Source organism: Odocoileus virginianus, chromosome 15 (assembly GCF_023699985.2).
Source record: "Odocoileus virginianus isolate 20LAN1187 ecotype Illinois chromosome 15, Ovbor_1.2, whole genome shotgun sequence".
Lineage (NCBI taxonomy): Eukaryota > Metazoa > Chordata > Mammalia > Artiodactyla > Cervidae > Odocoileus > Odocoileus virginianus.
This window is the reverse complement of record NC_069688.1, coordinates 24582893-24602044: the sequence shown is the minus strand read 5'-3', so window position 1 is coordinate 24602044 and position 19152 is coordinate 24582893. Positions and strand designations below refer to the sequence as shown.

General features: G+C 44.7%; 1 long non-coding RNA gene, 1 other non-coding gene and 1 pseudogene across 5 annotated transcripts in view; 1 reads left to right on the top strand and 2 right to left on the bottom strand.

Annotated features, from left to right (window-relative positions):
• Window positions 1-19152, bottom strand: part of LOC139038463 (uncharacterized) — a 170156-nt gene that overhangs the window by 125099 nt on the left and 25905 nt on the right. The gene's annotated exons all lie outside the window — the stretch shown is intronic.
• LOC110142674 (acyl-CoA 6-desaturase-like) lies at window positions 4422-5829 on the bottom strand (annotated as a pseudogene).
• On the top strand, window positions 15503-15606 carry LOC139038551 (U6 spliceosomal RNA). The gene has a single exon (XR_011491592.1). It is a non-coding gene; the product is annotated as a U6 spliceosomal RNA (small nuclear RNA).

Below are 19152 nucleotides of genomic sequence, written 5' to 3'. Positions count from 1 at the left end.
ATATTTAAGGAAAAGTAATTCTTTAAAACCTTAGAGTGGCTCAATGGTAAGAACTTACCTGCCAATGCAGGAGATGCAGGATTCAATCCCCGAGGAGATTCAGGTTCAATCCCTGGGTTGGCAAGACATCATCTTTTGAATGAAAGGGACCATAACCATCATATAGATAAACTAATATCCATAGAAACAAAGTTTAAAAATGAGATTTTAAAAAAAGTATGTATGGTACATATGGTGTACCACATGGTATACCCAGGTGCAGCAGTGATAAAGAATCTGCCTGCCAATGCAGGAGACGCCATAGACGAAGCTTTGATCCCTGGGTTGGAAAGATCCCCTTGAGTAAGAAATGGCAACCCGCTCCAGTATTCTCACCTGAAAAATTTCATGGACAGAGGAGCCCAGTGGGCTTTAGTCCGTGGGGTCACAGAGAGTTGGACACCATTGAGCACATTGCATATGATTAACATCTTAAGAGGAATAAGAAGATAATGTCTATTTTAATAGAAACATATTACAAAGAACTAGGGATCTTTGAAAGGAAGGTTGTAATTATTGAAAAAGTCTGAAAAACTCAGTAAATGAGCCGAGTAACAGAAAAGATATAACTAAGGAATGATTACTTAGCTAGAAGATACAACTAAAGATCCTCTTAGAACACAGCTCAGAAAGGACAGAAAAGTGAATATGGGTGGGAAAAAAATTCTAAGGTTTCAACATTTGCCTAATAAGAATTTCAAGAAGAGAATAGAGAGAAGAAGTATTGATAGAAACGAGAAACAAAGATTTCCAGAAAAGATAAAAATCCTCAGAATAGATGGGTCGAACCAATACCCACAACTTGCAGATACAGAGGGCAAACTAGTGGTCACCAGTGGGGACAGGGAAGTGGGGAGAAGTAATAGAGGGACAGGGGATTAAGAGGCACAAACTATTAAGTATAAAATAAGCTCCAAAGATATATTGTAGGGGCTTCTCTGGTGGCTCAGCAGTGAAGAATCTGCCTGCAATGTGGGAGATTAGGGTTCGATCCCTGGGTCAGGAAGATCCCTGGAGAAGGAAAGGACAACCTACTCCAGTAATCTTGCATGGAGAATCCCATGGACAGAGGAGCCTGGTTGACTGCAGTCCATGGGGTCTCAAAAGAGTTGGACACAACTGAGTGACTAACACTTTCACTTTCAACGATATATCATAGAAGACACGGAATATAGTCAATACTTTATCCTAACTATAAATGGAGTATAACCTTTAAACACTGTAAACAAATCATTATATTATACTCCTGAAATTTATATAATATTGTGAGTCCACTATGCCTCAATAAAAATAAATAAAAAGTTTCTCCACTTCTTTCTTACTGACAGACAATATTATCAACCCCCAGCCCTCCAGAGGCTAACCTCCAATGCTGCAGAATTGAAAGCCCTATTAATAGCTGAGTGCCATCAGCATGTTTTCAGAACGCTTACTGAATGGAGTTCAGATCCTGATATACTGGCTAATGCTTCCTTCGCTAACTTGATCTTTGCCTTCTGTCACCCAATGTTCTCTGCCTTCCCTTAGGACCAATTTTTGCCATGTTCCATAGTCTACAAAACTCATCCAGGCACGGAGCAGTCTTTGAAATCAAAGGCACATCGTGCTCAGACCTACTCTAAATGCTGCATGAGTTTCTGATCCAGACTTTTGATCTGCCATTTGTTCCCTGTTCTCTCCCTCCTGGAGTCCTGGTCCAGATGGCACTTTTCACTGGTGCTGTGCCCCCTTCCTGTCACAGAACAACAAAGGTTTTAATTTCCAAATATGGAAGCAGTGTTTCAGGACTGACGGTATCTACTGTGTAAGGTAATATACTCCTCAAAATATTTCCAAGATTTGGATGCCTGTTACCACAACTGATCACTCTTCAAGTCTGTGTTTGTTGACTAAACTATAAATATTTTAGCAGTGGATTCACTCATGTTTTAAAGACACTATGCACTTATGAAAACACAAGGCTCATTACCCATAGAATATTTCATGTAGCTTAGGCAAAATACTTCTACATGTAGTAAGGGAATACAAAAAGGTTAACAGATGGGATGTATTTGCATTAGTGTCTTACTCATAAAAGTGAGGAGGTGAAACCTTTTTTCTTTGGAAGTTACTTGGCAAAGAACTTGGCAAATAGATTAGAAATTATAATGCTGAGAATCCAGTAGCAGAATTAGAGCCAATTCCCATTTAAGTGCCCCCGTGCAGTCTTATTTACATGAGGGGACGGGGAGCAGGGAGGCAGGGGAGAGCGAGAGAGAGAAGCCTAAAGTAGAAAGAAAAAGTTGTGAACTTACTATAACAAGTGACACAATATGTAGAGACTTCCCTGTGGTCCAGTGGCTAAGACTCTGCACTTCCAATGCAAGGGGCTCAGGTTTGATCCCTGGTCAGGGATCTATATCCCACATGCCACAACTAAAGATTCTGCAAGGATCTTTCCATTGGTGCATGTCATAACTAAAACCCAGCACGTCCAAATAAATAAAATGAAAATAAATATTAAAAATAAGTGATACAATATGTGACTAACCATATTTTCAATTAAAACGCCAAGCCAAAACAATCTGCATGATAAATTATCAGAAGGGGCTGTCCAAGGCACCAGAAGAGATACAGAGAGTAGCCCATTTCCTAAAGATATAAGAAAACTCCTCTGCTTTAAAGAATTCAGTACCTTCCTCCACCAGGGTTCAGTGGGACCCCATGACCCGGACACTGAACACATTGCCTTCACCCCATAATGCAGTAATACTAATGACATTAGGATTTTCTTTTTTTTTTTTTTTTTTTTTGAGAATAAAATCACTTCATTTATTTCCAAAAGTGTAGAGGTGGGAAAGCAACATGATAAAAATTAAGTCAGTTCCCTATGTATCCATTCTGCCTCAGGGGCGGGACAGTGGCTCTCAGTGGCCCTCAATGGGAGGGCTTCAGGCAAGCTGATCCCTTGTTGCCATGGTAACCCGCAGGTCCATCACCAGCCAGAGCTGGTCCCTCCTGCCCCACACTTCCCTGGAGCTATCTATGGGTTAGTGGGTTCATTTCCAGGCAGCAGTTCTGGATCCTCCCAGTGGCTGCCAGGTTCCCACCCTCTCACTTTCCTGTCCCTTCAGCTGTCTGGCCTTCAGCCCCAACCCCTCCTTGTCCCATTGGGTACCCCCACCACCACCAAGTCCCCGGCTTCTCAGGGTAACCCTCCTCTGGGACTCCTTCCCTCTGTCTCCTGACAGTCGGGGCCATGGAGGCCTCAGTGAGAGAACCCAGCTCAGCCCACTGTGGGGCCTGGGGAAGATGCAGAGGGGGTGAGGGGTGGGAACAGGCAGATCGTCCCAAGGCCCAGTCCCACTGCCACTCCTGGCAAAACTCATCCTGTAGCAAAATGTTAAAAAACGAGTAAAAGACACAAGAGCGTGATAGACGGGGAAAAGAGCATGTCCATGCGGGCAGCCCCAACGTGGGGAGGGGCTGTGATGAGCTTCTGGGCTCCAGTGCCCACTTGCAGCTTGTAGGGCCTAAGTCCACACCAGCCAAGTGGCTGGGGACTGGCTGGCACTGTCTGGCACTAACGGAGCACTCTGGGGGATAGTCCGATTGCTCCAGAATCTTGGGTCTCCCAACCAGAACAAACATCTGAGCCTACAGGCCGGCTCACCCCTGACCTGGCCATTGCTTCTGCTGAGCTCATCTGTGGCTCTGCCCCCATGAACCCAAGGTCACAGGCTCTGGACTTGGGAGGTGGTGGGGTGGAACTGCTCAAGTCCTGGGTCAGAGGGCTCCAGTGGGGCCAGGACGTTTCCCTGGGCTCGGAGGCCTGAGCTGGCTGCAACACAGGCGAAGGGAGCCTGGCATCAGGGCCAGGGCCCTGGACATCTGAAGAGAAAGTAGGGCCTGCAGGGGCGCCCCCAGTACCGATCCGGTAGTGGGAAGGAGACCCAAGGAATCAAGCATATCACCCCACAGAAGGGCAGAGGGTAGGCAGCTGTCCAAGGGAGTGGGGCCAGCCTGCAGGCTCACGGAGCCATCCTACCTGCTGGCTGAGACCCAGCCCTGTGGACCTGAAGAGCAGGTGAGGGAGAAAAAGTGGGTGGTGTGTGGCCTGGAGGCCAGGCTGCAGGGGGCTCATAGGCCGCACCTGTGCACGTCTGGTCTGGCAGATGCTTAAGGACAGAGGGTGGAGGTGGGCTGACTGGCCGGGACCCAGGAGGGAGGGTGTCAGAGGGAGGTGTGAAAGCCTTGAAACCAGACAGGAAGAGAGGAAAGACCAAGCCTGAAGTCTGTGAGCCGCGCACCACAGCCTCCTGACGCCCCTCTGAACAAAACCCCACCTTCCCCTTCGGCCGCCACCCCCACCTGCTCCCCCCACCACTGTCCCCGTGGGGGCCCTGAGGGCTGCAGCTTCATTTGTGGAGGTAGGCATCCAGCCACAGCTGCCCAGACTTCCTCAGGGATCCGATGATATCTTGCAGGGCCCGGAGCAGCGGCTTCTCCTGGTACTCAATGCCGTGCTTGGCACGCAGGGACCTCACCAGCGGAGCGATCTTGTGCAGGTTGTGCCAGGGCATGGTAGGGAAAAGGTGGTGCTCGATCTGGAAGTTGAGGTGCCCACTGAGCCAGTCACTGAAGAAGGACTGCTCCACGTTGCAGGTGGCTGCCAGCTGACTGCTGAACCAGTCACGGTAGGGCTCTCAGTCAATCTCCATGACGATGCGATTCATCTGTGTGACCCACACAAACCAGTGGCTCTCCAGGAACCTGATGAAGTTGAGGAAAAGGATGGCTCCCAGGACATCACAGAAAGGGATGTAGGTGATGAAGAAACGGGTATAGTAGCTGATGGCCCAGGCCAAGTCCACCCAGTTCTTGCAAACGATCATGGTCATGATGGTCTGGTAGTGGAAGTACAAAGGGATGAGCAGCGGCGGCCCGATCAGGAAGAAGTATTCATGCTGGTGGTTGTAAGGCAGGCATTTCAGCTTCTTGCCGTACCCAATGGGATGCCACTCGCCCAGGACAAACACATGCAGCATGTTCACAGCCGGATCCTTGTGGAACACATTTGGCATGGTGCTGGAAGTGGCGATGGTTCCCCCAGTTGGCAGAAGCACCCTTTAAGTGACCGATGATGAACTGTGTACGATATGGTTCCACATGGACTTCTTGTAAATAGAGAGGTGGCCGTAATCATGTTGCAGCCTTCCAGCCTGGGCCTGAGAGGTAGCAAGGAGCAAGGCCGTAATGATGGTTGGAATCCAGCTGCTGCCAAAGTAGAAGATAGTGAACCAGCCGATGCTCTCCATGGAGATAATGTGGGTCAGGTGGAGAAGGAAGAAGAACCAGTTACTCTTGAACAGGTTCATGTCCTCAGCAGTCTTCCTCAGGGCCCGGAAGTCCTCGGTGATCTGGAAATTCGTGCCGCCGTCCTGGCTTGGCTCCTCAGCGGCCAGCTCGCCAATCAGCAGGGGCTTCATGAACTTGCGCACTAAATCAAGGTTGCGGTGGAAGGCCAGGAAGGCGTCCTTAGCATCTTCCCCGGCGTAGTGCCCGATGACTCGCTGGCTCCCCGGGTGCCGGCTGGACCATTTGGTGATGTAGACCTTGCGATCGATGACCAGTCAATTATGGGTGTGCAGGTTGTGCTTCTGAATCTCCTTGAGGCATCGGCGCCTCAAGCTCGGTGGCCCCTCGCCCTGGTTCCCCGCCTTCCCCATGCTGCCTGCTGACCAGGTGGCCCAGTGCACTGCGGTGAGTGCGGTCGGGGCCCTTTCGGCTTTTGTCTCCTCCTCCTCCCATGACATCCCCTCCCCCAGCCTCCTCACCTCGGTTCCGAGTATCCTAGACTTTCCTTTCTGCTTCCAAGTGCCCCCAAGCAGTCCCCTCCCTCCGATCCCCTCCCCCACCTCGCAGTGGACTTTTGCCTCCAGAGAGAACTCCCGGGTAGCTCAGGGCCTCGAAGCCTCCTCTGCGACCCCCTCCCCGGGCACCGCATCCTCCCGTGTTCCCCTCCGCCTGGGTTTCCACAGTGATAAGCAGAGCGACTGCACCAATCCAGGCGAGTCGCTCCTCCTGCCATTGGCCCAGGAAGATCTTTCGAAGGCCCGCAGGCTGGGGCAGCGGTTCCCGGCTCCCCCGCCTGCCGGGCCACGAGGAGTCCAGAGGGACCGGGAGCAGGTTAAGTATCCGAACTCCTCCCCGCCCCCGCCACTCCAGCCCCGAGCGCCCGAGGAGATCCCAGGGGAGCCTGGTGGGCAGAAGGGGGAGGTAGTTGGGTGTCCCGGCACTTACGGGCACGCCGGCGACCTGCGCTCCAGAGTGTGCACCCGATGCCGGCACAAAAAGGGCCGCGTGGCTCCGAGCGCTTTGTGGTGGGGCGATATTCTTTTTTTATAACTCTAATAGATAGGTATTCGGAGAAGGCAATGGCACCCCACTCCAGTACACTTGCCTGGAAAATCCCATGGACGGAGGAGCCTGGTAGGCTGCAGTCCATAGGGTCGCTAAGAGTCAGACACGACTGAGCGACTTCACTTTCACTTTTCACTTTGATGCGGTGGAGAAGGAAATGGCAACCCACTCCAGTGTTCTTGCCTGGAGAATCCCAGGGACGGTGGGGCCTGGTGGGCTGCCGTCTATGGGGTCGCACAGAGTCGGACATGACTGAAGCTACTTAGCAGCACCAGCAGCAGCAGATAGGTATTACATCATCTGTTTTGGGTGGTTTTTTTTTTTTAATATTTACTTATTAATTTATTTGGCTGTGCTGGGTCTTAGTTGCGGCACACAAGATCTTCATTACAGTGCAAGAGTTATCTAGTTGTGGCATGCAGGCTTAGTTCCCCTGGGGCATGTGAGATCTTAGTTCCCAGGCCAGGGATCAAACCTGCATCCCCTGCATTGGAAGACAAATTCTTAACCACTGGACCACCAGGGAAGTCCCCTACATTAATACTCTGTTATGTCACTTTTTCTTATCTATGTACATGCTGTTCAATAGCTTGTCTACTCAACCAGTAAGTATTAAGTCATTCTTCAAAATCTGACTCAGCACCTCTCCTGTAAGAGAATTTTCGGGAGATACCTTCAGTTGGTACCACAAATGTGCCTTCAACAAACCATGCCCCTCTTTTATCAATAATGACTCTTCATTTGAAAGGCAGCTCTTGGCTTATTCCCAAGCTCTGGTAGAGGGTGAAAGCCTACACCATGTAGCATCAAGTGAATTGCAGTTTTGAACTATCATGAATTAGTTGTTTATCTGATCCACCAAATCACAAAGTTGACTATATACAGCAGCATTCCATCATAAATTAGAAATTGTAGGGACTTCCCTGGTGGTCCAGTGGCTAAGACTCCGAGCTCCCAATGCAGGGGGTCTGGTTTTTGCCCCAGGGAACTAGATCCCACAGGCTGCAACTAAGAGTTCACATGCCGCAAATAAAGAACTCACGAGCTACAAATAAAACCCAGTACACAAATAAACAAACTAGAAATTCTACAATACAGATCAGACTCAGCATGTCTGGAAAGGACATCTCTCCCCCCAATTCCAAGGGGTCACTGGGAGTTTCTTGTGATCAGTTAAGAGAGGAGAAAAATGCCTGGTCACAAATAAATCTCCACTGTGTTCCTTTCAGGCCACCCCTGCAAAACAGTGGTTAGTGTAAACCCTCCCCACAAGGAAAGCTTTGGGTTGTTTGTGAGAAAGGAAAAGCCACTGAGGTCTAGTTCGACACTGAGTCATGGGCTAATAGTGCTGGCAGGCTAGTCACAGACTTGCAGTCAAAATTGGGAAATGGATGGTGAAGGTGAGTGGGGGAAGAGATATGTGGGTGGACTCAGAATGCACGAGGTATGAAGACATTCACCACAAGGATCACTTTGAAGGAGGCTCTCAATCAGGTAGACAGATGACCTATTTAATTTCTGACAGTAGCCTCTTTCCTTAGCCTCTTCGGTGTTTGCTAAGTGGGTCCACGCAAAGGGTGGCCATGGGGGACCTCCCTGGTGGTCCAGTGGTTAAGACTTTGCCTTCCAGTGGAAGGGGTGTGGGTTGGATCCCTGGTCGGGGAGCTAAGATCCTACATGCCTTTTGGCCAAAAAATCAAAGCATAAAACAGAAGTAATATTGTAACAAACTCAATAAAGACTTTAAAAATGATCCACATCAAAAAAGTCTTTAAAAAAAATAGTGGCCACAGTAACAGGGATAAAGGCTAGGCATCGGCTTATCAAAGCTCATCCAGCTACGACATCTGCTGAGTGTCCAACATGTCAACAGTAGAAGCCAACACCAAACTCCTGATATAAAATGATCTTCCCCCCAAAATTAAACATATAAAATGACTTTCCCAGAGGTCCAGCCAGTCACCTGGACTGACACTGGCCTTCCTTCGTGATGGAAGGGGTAAAGATTTGTCCCCACACCTTAGACTCATATTCTGGGTATACATTTGTCTTCTCTGCCTAAAGTGCTTTTTCCAGCCCCTCCATGTGGACTTACAGAATGCTCTAACTATTGCCATTCATGTCCCACTCACATGCTCCATCCAGAGGAAATATTTTAAGGCAAAAAAAAGAATAGTAATGGTCGTGCATATGTATAATTGATTGGTCTTTCCCTCCAAAGGCAACTGGCTTGACAAAATAAGAGAGTTGTCTGTTTAAATATTATCTACTGCACTAGCTAAGAAACCACCGGGAAATACTATGAGGGTGGGGTGCCACCCTATAGAATACAATATATGCCTTAAATCAGTTTCCACAACATGGTTCTATGTCCTCCAGAGCCAGAGTTCATGGGTTCAGGAACCAAAGGGAGAAGGTAAAAGTATTCCCTCTCACTATTATTATCTAGTGAATTTTTTCATCTTCCTCGCAACTGAAAGAAATTTTGTTCCCTATCAACGTGACTTTGAGCTCAGTGGATTTAGACATCTTAGTGCCCAAGGGAAACTCAATAACTGTTCTGATGAATTCTGAGGCTGACCTCTGACCTTCCTGAAATTCTCATGCTGCTGAGTTGACAAAGGAAAAAGGTTTCTCTACTGGCCAGGGAAATTGATCCCAATTACCAGGAGGAAATTGGATTGCTGCTATATAACAGAGGTATGAAGGACTCTATGTGTGAAAGACTAGAGCACTTCCTAGAACTCTGGTCAATGAAAACTGACCAATAACCCTGATCAATGAAAAATTGCAGCAACTCAATTAAGACAGACATCCAAAGATGCAAATCCCATGGGAATGAAGGTTTGGACTATCTCACTAGGTAAAGCACACTATCTGGGTGAGACATTAACAGAAGAAGCATTGGCTTTTTGTTCAGGATTGGCTCCTGAACAAAATCAATAATGGCTACCAGTTAACTCTTGTGGCAATCTACAGAAGTATTAATATTAATAGAAAACATAGCAGCAATACTTTATGTTTCCCTTTCTCCCCCATATCCTCATGATTTTACAGGAAGAACGCTGGTGATTGCTAACATTTTCAGCTGAGAGTACAACCAAATAGATGACATACGTATCAATGATTAACTGATAGGACAATGCTCCCTCTGTTGGGACACCAACACTTACCTGAGTGAAGGGCAAGAGTGGATACAGAGGGAGGTAGAGAAATGAACTATGCCCCCCAAATCTAGTCTCCCCTCTCCTCCACCCTATTCTCTGCTTCCAGAGGTTTCTGCTGACCTCTGAGAACCACATCAGTGAACCTGCCTCATGATGTTTGGTTGAGGAATATCAGGAGATCAGAGGACAGAAGTAGAGTGAGATGAGATGTTTATTCTCTCTACCCATTTAGTCCCTACCTGTATCCACCCATCCAAGATTTCAGCTCCATCTAGGAACCCTGACTGTCTCTTTTTCTCTAGGTTCCAGTAATTGCTTCCTTCCACGGACCCTTCTGAAGCCCTGCACGCTCCCGTATGGGCGCCCTAACCCCAGCCTGTGAAGATCTCATTATTGTTGCTGTCATTAGTCACTGAGTCATGTTTGACTCTTTGCGACCCCATGCACTGCAGCCCACCAGGCTCCTCCATCCTTGGGATTCTCTAGGCAAGAACACTGGAGTGGGTTGCCATTTCCTTCTCCAGGGGATCTTTCCGACCCAGGGATTGAACCTGTGTCTCCTGCATTGGCAGCTGGATTCTTTGCCTCTATTGGATCCTCTTCAATTTACTCAATAGCTGTGCCTTCTGTTCGCTACTATGACACTGACACAAGCCTCTTTCTCACCCACTAAAATATGAATTCCTTGAGGACAGGGGCTGAAACCCAGTCTACACAGAGTTGGCACAGAGCTGTGTGAAATGAAAATATCTCCTGCCATATTAACAAACAAGACATGTCACAGCCATTGGCGATTTCTAGCCTCCAAATGTGAATGAGGGCTCCCAAAACTACAATTCAGGGGATGCTGCCAACCCCCAAGGTGATTGCTGAGGAGCTGGGGGAATGCAAGAAGCAGGGGTGAAGGTGTCAGGCGAGTGTATGCGCCTCGGTTTTTGTCTCGTCACAAGGATTTGGAGCGACGGACATTAAAGCCCCCTCAGCGTGTCACAGCTCTCGGGTCTTGGACAGACCGTGTTATAGCTCTTAGATAAATCAGTGTTACAGCTCTATTTTATTTAGATAATAGCAGGAAAATCCATCTTCGAGGCATGAGGGCACATCAATCGAAAGACGCGAAGAGAGCCCCAGCGCGCGGGAGAGAGCTTTGGCTCCTCTTTTTATATGTTTTCCTCTCCCTGGGCCTGTCCTGTGTAAACTGGGCCAGCCAGGAGTGCTGTGTTTTACCTGAGGTCCTCACTCCGGTCCTCGGACCTTCCTTTGTTCTATTTTCGCGGACTTTTCCCTTCCAGGTCTTTTAGCCACTGCCATTCTGGACTCCTTTTCCCTATTCTAACTACCTAACAATATCATATTTGTATCTCAGGTTTCAAAGCCCTATGCAGGGGAGTAAAGTCAGTTTGCTATTTTATGGGTCATTTTGTGGAGTGAATGTCTTCTTTTACCTTCTCTTCTGCCTTTCCCCCACCTTGTATAAAGGAAACGACATTGTTTTAAGTCAGGCTGTTTGATTCAAATTCTATTAATAATATTCCCTTGATTTTAACTGTGTTTTTAATGCTAAGATGCTCAGTTTCCCCATTTATAAAATGGGGCTAAAAATAACTGTTTTACACAGTTGTTATGTATATCAAAAATGCATAGAAAGTATCTATTTCAATACCAGGTATTTAATAAGTGGAAGCAGCATCATTATCCATGTTGTTATTATCACAAGTACCCCCATCAGAACTTCTAAGATACTAATTTGATTTTGAGAACCTCCTGTATTTAGGAAAGCAATTATTCAAAATTATTCAGGAAGTCAGGGTGAATCACTAGTAAGTCAGTTGTCTTTTATTCATTGACATGTACCTAATGATGGTAAGACAGGCTTCTTCTCCAAGCCTTTCTACCATATAAAATGTCTGTATCCTAAGTAGAATTATTTTTGAACAGCAATCAGAGAGCCAGTGGAGGTGAAAATTTAGGTGAGGTTTGCAAAGTCTAAGATACTCCCAGAGCACTCAGAATTCAGAAATGAGTTTTTCACTTGTCAATGTTGGTCCAGATTTCAGCATCCTCTGTGAGCAATTAACAGCTTTTGCTATTGCCATTTTAATATAAAACCTCCATGAAGTGATTTTTGCCATTTTTCTTGCTATAATTATTGCCATTGTTCATTTAGCCAGCATCTATCTCTCTTCTGTCCGATATGTAAACAAAATGTTCAAATCGCTTGACAGCTCAGATAACAGGGATGCATCTGTAAATCCTCAAGTTCCAGCCATATTATAGTATCAGTGTTGACATTTTTCACCTGAAGAATTAGAAAACCTTTTACAATGGGATTAATACATCACATCATTTAACATCTACCTTTCTTCTTCACCTAACCCCGAGACCTTCTCTAACAACAAATAACTTGCCCCATTCTTTCAAGGTGTCAAATGTCTTTTTTCTGTATTTGAATGATTTGATCTAAGAAAAGTAGCTTGGAAAAGCATTAGGAGTGTCAGGTTTTATAACAAACCATGTGGGTGGAGGGTTTTGTTGGGTTGATTTTTTTTTGGCTGACAGCAAACAAGTCTATCTGAAAACACATAAGCTCCAGCAGGTGCCCAGAGCTAATTTGGTTTGACACTATTTTTAAAAAGCACTAGCTAAGTTTTATAACAAGTCATAGTGAATGGCTGTATTGTTTTTCTGTCTTCTGCAACCCAGGGACCAGTTTTAAAATAGGACCCTACGCCGAAGGCCATGAATCTAAAACACCCAGCTTCTTAAATCTTCTCCTAGATCCCTAGAAACAAAATGCTTAGAGGTTTACACTTGTCTTTGCACTTCACACCTTCCACCACGAAATTGAAATCGCTGCACTTCCTGTCAGCAGTTTTCATTTAAATCTAGTGAGTTTCAGCTCTGGCCAGCAAGGATGATGTGAAATGCTTGCTGGCAGCCAAATTCAAGATGGATTTGTCGATCCAACCACCTGCTGATGGCATGTGTTTGACTCCCAGCATTCACGGTGGATATTCATCGTGATATTCACTCTCCCTGTGGATTCTCACAGCAGACACATCAGTCAGCATCTCCTACTAATACTCCCAGCTTAAACGCCCACTTAGGTGCAGCGTTTGAAGAACCCTTCATTTTTAATCTCTCTGATACATGCGGTTAGCCTGACCTTTCCTCTCACAAACACAGAAGTCCTATTTGGATTAAGATACAAAGATTGGATTTGGAGAGTTGTTTTTCGTTTGTTCTGTCTTTGTCTATCCAAGCACAGAACTCACTAATTTACTGCCGAGGGTCAAAATATACATTTCTCCTATTGCGTTGGCAGGTGCAATGTTAAGAGTCAGTCAGACTTGGATTTGAATTCCAGCAAGTTCACCTGGCAGTGTGTCCTCTTAGGCAACTGCGTCATCTCTAACAAGACAGAGATAACAGTACCTACCTCCGAAGATTGGTATGAAGATTAAATGTGATGATATATGTAAAATGCCTAACATTAAGTCAGGTTTGTAATACATGCTCAGTAAATTCTAGTGGCTAGAATTCCAGTTTTTAACTTTTATTTTATACTGGGGTATAGTCAATTAACAATGTTGTGATAGTTTCAAGTGAATAGCGAAGGGACTCAGCCATCCATACACATGTATCTATCTCCCCGCAACTTCCCCTCCCATCCAGCCTGCCACATAACATTAAGCAGAGTTCCAGATGCTCTACAGTGGACTCCGGTCGGTTATCCATTTAAATACAGCAGTGTGTACCTGTCCATCCCAAACTATCCCTTCCTCCAATTCTCAATCCTGGCAACCATAATTCTTTCTCTAAGTGTATGAGTCTGTTCCTGATTTGTAAATAAGTTCATTTGTATAATTTCTTTTTAGATTGACTTAAAAAAAAAAAAAAACAGTGAAATAACCCATCTGACTTTCAGATAGCTCTGTAATAGGATAGGGGCAGCCAGCATTAGCCTCCTCTTGCAGACTGGAAAATGGCAGTGCAAAAAGGTGAAGGAATTCTCCCAAAGCCTTACAAGAGGGAAGTAGAGAGCCCAAACTAGACCCTAGATCGTCTAACCCTAAATCCAATTCTTTTTCTCCAATTTTATTATTTGCAGTTTGACTTTGTTCAGCACCCTCTGAATTATTCAGTGGAAACCAACTCTTGGTAGTCTCCATTCTTGGCAGACACAGTGAACAGAATTGCGAGTCTATGATGGGGACAATGACAAGCCATTCGAATCATGTCCACCCTGGTCCTGCCAGTGCAGCCAAGGATCAAACTGGGGGAGGACATGGCTGCCTTCCATGCCATCAGCTTCAAAAGACTGGGGTATTAGGGCCAGAGAGGACCAGGCAGGGCAAGTGGTGGCCTCAAGCCAAGGTTAAGATGTGATGAGTTCAATGCTGACATTTTGAGGCTGAAGAGACAATAGGACTTGTTGCCTGGCCCACTCCACCCTCATTCAAAGGGCTGGCTCTGTAACACACAGTCCTCTTGGCAGCCCTGGGTGGTGCAGAACGGAGCTACCATGGTTGGCTGTCACCCCTGTACCCCAGACTCCCAGGTCTCAAAAAAGCTGCCCAGTGTCTCATAATTTTAAAAACAATTTTTTTTATAATACTCCAATTTTCCTATTTCCCTTGACTTTCACAATCATACTGGACTGTAGACAAATCAAGTATTTTGTAAGGGGCCTGAGGTTCAGACATGATGGTAAGAGAGGGCACTGAAGGGGAAGCCAGGCCACCTAATGCCTCATCCCGAATTCTTTGCACCACCTCCTGCCTCCTGTCGTAGCCATGGGAACCCAGCCACGCTGCCTCTTGGTCTCCCACGAGGAAGCATAAAGGGGATCCTATAAACATTTGCTGAATGGATGGTACAACAAAGGGATAATGAGGAGCTATGTGTTCCCATTGCTACACATTCTGCCTCTCCTTTATTGTGAATGAGACGCCCAGCAAACACAGCTGAAATAATCAACTCATTTTTGTCCTGTCACGCCAGTTTGTCATGTCACCACCAGCCAAAGCAGTAATGACCCGGGTCAACACATCAGAAACACTCCTGTGGAAGAGATTCTTAAGGGAAGGTTGCATAAAACACCCTGAAAGAACAAAGGAAAAACCCACAAAGCTAAAAGACCACAAAATTAATGTACTCCATCTTCGTTTAGCAGGCACTTCCAGTCTCTTTCTCTGCTGATGACCTATTGTTTTTGTTTTTTGGTTGCTAAGTCATATCCAACTCTTTTGCGACCCCATGGACTGTAGCCCACCAGGCTCCTCTGTCCATGGGATTTCCCAGGCAGGAATACTGGAGTTGGGTTGTCATTTCCTTCTCCAAGGGATCTTCCTGACCCAGGGATTGAACCCTCAGTGGAAGCCCCCTGAAGTGGAAGCACAGAGTCATAACCACTGGACCACCAGGGAAGTCCATGTAAATGTAATTATAGAGCACAAAGGTCATGAGACCATTTGGTCAGCTCAGTTAAGATGTCAGACTCATCAAGTTTGAAAAGCTGGAACATGAAAAAACCTAAGAAAGAAATTATGAGAGGTCTGAAAAAGCAAAAGAGAGACAAAGATGGAGAGAGAGAGAAAATGGGTCCAAGGACTATGCCAATGATAATCAATAGTGACAGAGCATGTTCCTGTTAGTATGTCTATCTAAACTTGAGTCAACAAAAACCCCTCAGATCAAACAGAATTGCGCTTAACATTCCTTAGATTGCATTGGTATTGTTTATAACAGATTCATTAATCAGGTGATCAAGGCCCTCTTTTGTCAAAACATCCTTGATTACTCAAATTAGCAGCAGTCTCGTGCTCCACTACTGGACTGCTGGTCACCCAAGCACTTGTTTATAACATTTCCTGTTTCATTGTGACAAGACAGTGCTCTCTTCAGCAGCACATAAACTAAAATTGGAACGATACAGAGATTAGCATGGTCCCTGCACAAGGATGACACGCAAACTCGTGAAGCGTTTCATATTTTTAAAAAAAACAAAAACAATATAACAAGACAGCCTTCCCAAATCAGACCTCCCTTTTATCTAATCACATTTCTGTTCCAGATTTCAATCCTCATTCAGGAACACTCACTGGCAAAAACTTTTATAGTGTAGTTAAAGACACCTGCAAAATTTGATGGGGAAAAATGTGTGGAACATTTAGAGCCTCAGTGTGAGTTCTAGGAAATGTCTCCTGTCTTTCTGATCTAATTGAAGGGTATGTTAATCTCTGTATTCAACCTCACAAAGTGGTCAGTTGGGTAGGTCGTGCTGTTTGATATTGTTTTCCAAAACCTCAAATCAACATATTATGTATCTATGGAAATAGAAAAGTCTCATGGGTCCCAAGACCTATAAGATGCAATAGAGAATTCTAAAGCAAACAGGTGAGGGATGACAAAATTACCACACAATGCTAAGAGAAAAAAACAACATATGGGCTGCTGCTTTATTTATTTATTTTTTGATGGAGGGCAGCAATCTGTGCTTATGAGAAATCTTAAAACAGTGCTTCTCAACCAATGTCACCACCTCCAGGGGACATTTTGGACTTTTGTTGGGGTTATTTTATTGTCTCAATGGTAAGAGAACCCCAAAACCATCCAGTGGATGCAGACCAGAGATGGCAGATGTCCTGAAGTGAGCGGGCTGGTGCCATGGGGCAAAGCACTCTTCTACACCCTATATGATATCATATATATCCAAGGCTCTTGCCCCACATTCATGTAGGTGAAACCCTATTTACAATCATCTAAATCCTATGCATATGTTTTAGATATCACATCCAACTTCTTCAATGTGTCCTCTTATGAAGAAGTACCAACACAGTCACATACTGAAATCATATTACTTTTTAATAAATCACTACTCTTCCATTTCTCTTACATTACAGTTGAAATTATGTGTCTGTAGGCCATATAAATCATCTATAAAATATACTGTAGGACAGTAAAGTGAGTGTTGCACATAATCTGTGATAAAATCTGTTTTAATTTTCTGTCTCCATCATTTAATCTACATTTATTAATAACATGATGGAATTGGGAAATTATCTGCTAACATGAGTGGGTGCAAATTTACTATCAAACAACAGGAGATTTATGCAGTTGTAAAGTATCTCCTCACAAACTGTTTAACTACGAAGAGAAAAATAGTACTTTACAGTGGCAAAACCTGGCAGACACCACCTTAATCAATGATCAAGATTTAGAAAAATATATATATTTGTGTGTGTGTGTATATATACATATATATATATATATATATAGAGAGAGAGAGAGAGATCAAGAAAGAGAAGCAGAGGGGAGTAAGAAGAGGAGGAAGGCGAAAACAGCAAGAGGAAGAAGCAAAATAAAAATGAAATGAAAGGTAAGAACTGAAGTAACAATTTTTAAATAGTTATGATTCTGTGTGTTATATAAATAATTAATGTTAATTTTCTACTTCATAGGTGTAGATAGACTCATAGAAAGATCTAAGAAGGGAACAGTGGGAGAAAGCAGTGTGAAAGAAGAAAAAGAACAGTACAAATGTAATAAGGGTCACAATTTTTAAAGACAAATGGGGGTGTGGACATACATTAACATATGTAACTTTATCCTGATTTACAAAACTTTCATAAATTCAGTGTGAGATGTGAATATAAGAGAAGCTGATAGGATTTTATGCCAAACAAACAAAACCAAATCAAACACCTCACTCTCTGTTCAGTCTACTGTACGGATCCTCCCAGCATTCACTGACTGCAGCTTTGCATGTGTCCCCAAACTGCAGCAGAGAGTTTTTTTCTGAGAAGCTAAGCATCAGAGTACATTCTTTATGTGCCCATAATCATATGCTCCCAAGTACAAAATGTTACGTCAATGATTAACCTACCAAAGCACTTTTTTGGAAAGATAGGCAGACTTCAAAGATTTCAAAATTTTTCTTGTAACCCCTGATCTGGCCTACATCATGGGAAGAGGGGTCCGGGATACAAGGAGGGGCATTTCCCTTTGTGGGAGCCCAGGAACCCCTGTACAGCCCAGCTGTCCACCCCCACCCCAGCCAGGATGGTCAGAGCCCAATGCAGTGAGCACGCAGGAAAGGGTTAGATCTCCTTTGCAAGCAGTTGTCTTTTTCCTGGCAAACAAGCCAGGTGCCAGAAACTTTACCCAGAAGGGGAGGAAAAGAGAGGAGAGGAAGCAGAAGGGGAGGGGGAGGGCACGAAGGAAGAAAATAGAATCATCAAGGAAAAAAAAAAAATGAAAGATGAGGTCAAGATGGTTACAGTTTGAAACAACTTCAGAACAGTTACATATTTTTTCAAAGCATTTAAAGGCTCTCAAAGCTCTCAAAAGGTGCAAGCCTGTAGGGGGGTGACTTCCCTCAGCCTTGAGATCTCTCACTCAGCTGCACAAAAACAGAAGAGAGATCTCAGACTCAGAAGTTACTGAAATACATGTGCAAGCACTATTGCTGGTTGGGTTTCATTTGTCTAAACAGAAACTGTTCTTGCAAGTTTCATCCCCAGGGATGCCTTGCCAGTGTATTTCCCAGGGCTTACATCATCCCGTGCTTTCATTACACCTGTTTCTATCTATTTGTCACACATTCCTCTCCCTTTCACCTGCACAACGGAGATACCGTTTCCAAGTTCCTTAATTAAATCTTATTTTATCTTGCAACTATCAGGAAAAAAAAAAAAAAACCAAAGTCATCCAGGGTCATCTCTTCAAGGTTGAGAAGCCTGAGCCACCCACCTGCTTCTGCTCGTCAAAATTAAATCTGCCAAGTGCTGAGTTGCTTGAAAATGTCCTGTTAAGTCATTTAAAGGCATAGCTCTTCATATATCTAGCAAGGCATATCCTTAATTTGAGACATACGCCTTGCCACGATCACAGAACCTCTCCACCAAATGTTTTCTTTAGAAAATACAGTAAGTTTCCATCTGAAAATGTTATTATCCATGTTTCATCTTCATATTTCTTATTTCCTTAACTAAAGCATTCTTGCACCTAATGAACCATGAAATCTTTCTTAACAGAAAAGGATGTTTTTTGAGGAATAACTGGCATAACATTGTCTAGTTTCAGGTGTACAACATAATGATTTAATATTTGTATATGTTATTATTTTTATAATAGCCATCCTGATCAGTGTGGGGTAGTGTCTCGAGGAGCTTACCACCTGTGTTCTTCCAGGAGTTTTATGGCTTAAGGTTTCACATCCAAGTCTTGAATCCATTTTGAGTTAAGGTTTGTGTATGGTGTAAGATAGTGGTCCAGTTTTTCTACTACCATTTACTGAAGAGACTATCTCCACAGCATATTCTTGGCTCCTTTGTTTTAAATTAATTGATCACATATGCATGGCTTTTTTTTCTGGATTCTCTTTTCTGTACCATTGATCTATGTGTCTGTGCTTTTGTTTTGTTGCCAATACCATGCTGTTTTGATTACTGTAGCTTTGTAATATAGCTTGAAATCAAGAAGCATGATATCAACAGTTTTGTTCTTTCTCATGATTGTTTTGACTATATGGGAGTCTTAG